Below are 5,117 nucleotides of genomic sequence, written 5' to 3'. Positions count from 1 at the left end.
GAAATTGCAAAAGTTGAGGACAATAGGTGTAATTTTAGAATGTTAGGGACTAAAGGTGAAAAAATGGCAAAACACAGGGACTATTCGGGCATTTAACTCTTATTGAGAAAAAAAACATAAACATTGAAATACATAATATGTATATGTATGTGACCTTATATATAAAGGCTTAATTTGTAATTAATAGTGTTCTTTTAGAAAGAAGTTTACAATTATGTTTGACATTACCAGGTAGATATGAAAAAAGGTAGATTAGTTTTTTTATAGTTTTTGTCAATCTTATAAAACATTTACATGCATGTAACTGAAACGCATTCATTAAACTCATAGCATACAAATAACATTTTAGAAACTCCTTTTGAAGAATTTAACCCAAAAGTTTTACAAAACAAACGCATAAGAAACTTACCTTAACTTGTTAACCCGATGTTGTAGTGAATCCATGACCCGCATGTACCTGTAAACTACAACCAAGTCGTGACTTATGTCCTCGATCTCCGTGTAGACACACTACCCAATGTAGCCATTTTTTTGAACGGCCAACAAAAGTCTTTATTAATTAGTAAGTTGCTACACCAAACACACATGAAAGCCACCAAATGGAGCACCCAATGTAGCCAGTGAAAGGATATAAATGGGTGATGTTAGATGTCCGACCTTAATTGAAAAGAAAATGAAACTATGGTGACTAAAAATGAGAAACTGAAACCAACCGACTAAAAAGGTTATTTTCACAAAACCATATAGATTTAACAAGTAATTAACTCATACTAACACATGTTAATACTCTTTTACAAGATCAAGTATTTCTTCTTGCCTAATTCTGTTACCATATCATCTCTTCTGAACCGAATCATAAAAACTTGTAACCCTTTCTTAAATGAATGAATGTTCTCCAGAATTTGTTGTTATTTGACTCCAAGATGTATAAAATCAACATCGATGCTTACCAAAAATACACCATTAACACAACACCAAAAAGCTTCAAACATGGAGGTTCCTTATCTATACATCTCCCTCCTCTTGCTTCTAGCTTCATATCTCTTCACCTCCCACTTCCGTCGCAAATCCGCCAACCTCCCGCTGACTGTCTTCCCAACCCTCCCCATTATCGGCCATCTCTACCTCTTGAAACCACCAATATACCGGACCCTATCCGATTTGTCTGCCAAATCCCGTTCTCCTCCTCCGCCTTGGATTCCGCCGTGTCCTCTTGATCTCCTCCCCTTCGGCCGCTGAAGAATGCTTCACCAAGAACGATATCATCTTTGCAAACCGCCCTCACATGTTATATGGAAAGTTCTTGGCCAACAACTACACTAGTCTCGTTTTTTCTTCTTACGGCGAAAACTGGCGCCACCTTCGCCGCATTGCCTCAAACGAGATCTTATCTCCTGGCGGACTCAACGGATACTGCCACATGCGAATTGACAAAGGCAAGCTTATGATCCGCAAGTTGATGATGACTAGTTCTTCCCCAGTGAATATGAATTCAGTTTTCTATGAACTGATGTTGAATGTGATGATGAGGATGATATGTGGAAAGAGGTATTTTGGCGTAGATATTCCGGAGATGGTATTCACAATCTCTTTTTCTTTTTAATCTCACTTCTTTCTTTGAGTATGCAAAAGATAATGGTTAAGTTGCTAGTTTAGTTACATGTTTACAAATATTAATAATTTTAATTAATAATAATGTGATCAAAGTTTAGTTTAACTAATCATAAATTAACAGGAGGAAGGAAATCGGCTCCGGGAAATCATAGATGAGACGGAGCTGTTCAACAGTGATTCTGTTATCGCGGATTACTTACCGCAATTGAGTTGGTTTGGAAATCGGGCGGAGAAGAGGTTTATTGCGTTGCAGGAAAAGAGGGATGTTTTCGTTCAAGAGCTGATCGAACAAGTTCGTAAATCAAAAGGCGAAACCAAGTAGAAGACAATGATCGAAGCATTATTATCGCTACAAGAATCAGATCCTAAATACTACACTGATCAAATGATTCGATCCTTAGTGATTGTAAGATCCCACTTGTCTAACTTCAATTCAAAATGTGTTCTTGATCCAGTTCTTGAAAAATTGTGCTTAGGTCTTTCTATCAGCTGGCACTGATACTTCGGTTGCAACCATGGAATGGTCTTTAGTTGAAGAGTCGGACATAGCTGAACTGCCTTACATTCGTTGGCAAAGTTTTCTAGTAGTGTTGAAGAGTCGGACATGCTAAACCATCCACAAGTTCTACAAAACGCACAAAGTGAGATCGATACAAAAATTGGCAAAGATCGCCTTGTTGAAGAGTCGGACATAGCTGAACTGCCTTACATTCGTTGGATTATGAATGAGACATTTCGATTATACCCTGCGACCCCTTTACTGCTCCCTCACGAGTCATCAGAAGATTGTACTATTGAGGGTTATAACGTCCCACGAGGGACCATGTTGCTTGTTAACCAATGGGCCATACAAAATGACCCCAAGTTGTGGACTGACCCTGAAAGGTTCTATCTTGAGAGATTTAAAGGGCTAGAAGGGACAAATGTTGGGTTTAAGCTATTACCATTTGGGTCCGGAAGGAGGCGTTGTCCAGGAGATGGGTTGGCGATTCGTGTGTTTGGACCAACTCTAGCATTGTTAATTCAATGCTTTGACTGGGAACGATTGAGTGAAGAGATGGTTGATATGAAGAAAGGTCAAGGATTCACCATGCACAAGGCCGAACCCTTAGTTGCTAAGTGTAAAACACGCCCAGAGATGCAACATTTACTAGCCCAACTTTGAATCCGTGTAACATATCTTTTTATTCAAATACAAGTTGGAAGTCATGTATTAATTTGTAAACTTGTATGTGGCAACTTTAAGGTTATATGAAACTATTAATAAACATATACTTATAGCTCGCCCGTATTATATGTATACTGTTGATCGCCCTTATATGGGAAACCCTAATAGGAGAGGTGAAAGCCGCCGACAGCCAGTCCATCATGCTCGTGATGGTGATGATCCAGCGACTAGAACTACTTTTTACGTGACAAATATCTCGGATAGAGTTACGGGGTTGAAGTTGAGGGAGGCGTTTCAGGATTTTGTTACTGTGACGGATGCTTGGGTACCTAGACGGAGGACGATAAAAGGAAGAGTATTTGGTTTTGTTCGCTGTGAAAAGATCAAGGATCCTTATTCGATTTTACAAGGATTAAATGAGATTGTTATCTTGGATTCCCGGATTTCTGTTTCTCTGGCTATGTTTGACCGATCCCACAATAAGATTTCTTATGACGAAGGTGGTCCGGCTAAGAAGGTATGGTTGCCTAGGGATAAGAATGTCGTTGATGAGGAATTCCTGGCTATGGCATCGGTCTATGGAGGTTCGTCTGGTTCGAAGAAGACGTTACATATTCAAGAAGGTGGTGCTGCTTATCCTATACATTGTATGGGACGGGCAATGGTTGGTGTATCGGACACCATTGCCCGGTTGCACAAGGTTAAGAAGATGTTGGTGACAGCCGGTCATTCTGATGCTGCTGTTTTGTATCTTGGAGGTTTGTCAGTCTTAATGACGTTTCGGGATAGCGTTGAGATGAATGATTTTTTAGTTTCAAAGGAGGGTGTATGGAAAGAGGCCTTGGTTTCTGTTTCACCATGGACTGGTCAAGCTCTGCCGTTTGAACGGATTGCGTTATTGAAGGTTGTTGGCTTGCCGATGTTGATACGTGAAAACGTTGTATCGATAGGGTGGGTAGTTTGTTTGGGAATGTGGTATGGCCATCGGATTTCTCTTGGCTTGTAATAGATAATTCGTCAGGCTTTACTCATGTCCTTACAAAGATTGCATCCAAAATTGATGAAGAAGTTACAATTTTCTCGAAAGGCAATGGTTATACCGTAGAGGATAAGGATGATGAGATGGAGGAAGGTGAGATTCTTGATGTGTCGCCGGAGACCGATGAGGTGGAAACGGCCGGTAACGTATTATCGCATAGTCCGGCTAACAATCAGGCGGAAATCACGGGAGTTTTGCATGGTAGTAAAGACTTACCAAATGTGGAAGAGGTGAATAATGCCGCCCAAATTTTAAACTCGGTGGGCTAGACTAATTTTGGGAGTGTGGGTGTTGATCCTGTGGGCCAACGGGTTACGGTTTACTGGGCCTCCAGTGGAGAATTCTTTGGGCTTTAACATTGGATGTTCAAACTCAGTTAAGAGTAGAAAGAGGTCCATAATTGTTTTTCACAATTCACCTGAGGATAATGTCAATACTTTTATAAGCAATAACATTCTCTTTCAGGAAGAGGTACAAAGATGCCCGGACTTAAATTCTACATTATCGGACGAAGATGAAGGTGTGCCAATGGTTCCAACTGATCATATTATCAGTGCGCTGGAGATTGAATAGCAGAATATGGCCTCTGTCGAGGCAGCCTTGGATGCTACTGGACCATTAGATCCGGTTCAAAATGAGGTGGTGGAGGAGGCGGTGGGTATCAATAGAGAGGTGGATGCTACGGTTCAGGTTGGTGGTTTAGTTGGTATGAATTTGTCTAATTTTGGTGGGCCGATTGCTAATGAGATTATTTCGGAACATGGTTCTTCGGTTTGTCAATAAGTTTTCTTTTTTTGAATATCTGTGGGATAAGGGGTAAAGGAAAGGTGGGTTGGATTAGAGGCTTAAAGTCGTCTCATGGTGTGGATTTCATGGCTGTACAGGAATCAAAGATCTCGGATCCTCCTTTCTGGTTACTGGCCAGGTGTTGGGGTAATTCTGAATTCTAATTTGATAGTGTTAATTTGGATGGGGTTGCGGTGGGTCTTATTAGCTGGTGGGACCCATCTTGCTTTCGTCAATCTGGGGTCATCAGATCTCATCATATATTGGTGGTTTCGGGGCTTATGGTTCACTCTAGCGTTCATGTAAATGTATCTAATGTCCATGCTCCTAATGACCCGACAGGTAGAAGGAGTTTTTGGGATGAGCTTTTGTTCTATAGATGATCTCTTTCTGGTTTATGGATTTTTTTGGGTGATTTTAATGAGGTGAGGTGTCTTGAGGAACATGTTAACTCGGAATTTTCTTTACAAAATACGGTGGCTTTTAATAATTTTATTAGGGATGATGAGC

At 40.4% G+C, this 5,117-nt stretch overlaps 1 pseudogene; it reads left to right on the top strand.

The window, feature by feature from the left end:
• The first annotated feature begins 990 nt into the window (after nucleotides 1-990).
• LOC110934492 lies at nucleotides 991-2,779 on the top strand (annotated as a pseudogene).
• Nucleotides 2,780-5,117: the final 2,338 nt, after the last annotated feature.

This window comes from Helianthus annuus, chromosome 4 (genome assembly GCF_002127325.2).
Source record: "Helianthus annuus cultivar XRQ/B chromosome 4, HanXRQr2.0-SUNRISE, whole genome shotgun sequence".
Classification (NCBI taxonomy): Eukaryota; Viridiplantae; Streptophyta; class Magnoliopsida; order Asterales; family Asteraceae; genus Helianthus; species Helianthus annuus.
This window is presented reverse-complemented; position numbering and strand designations above follow the sequence as displayed.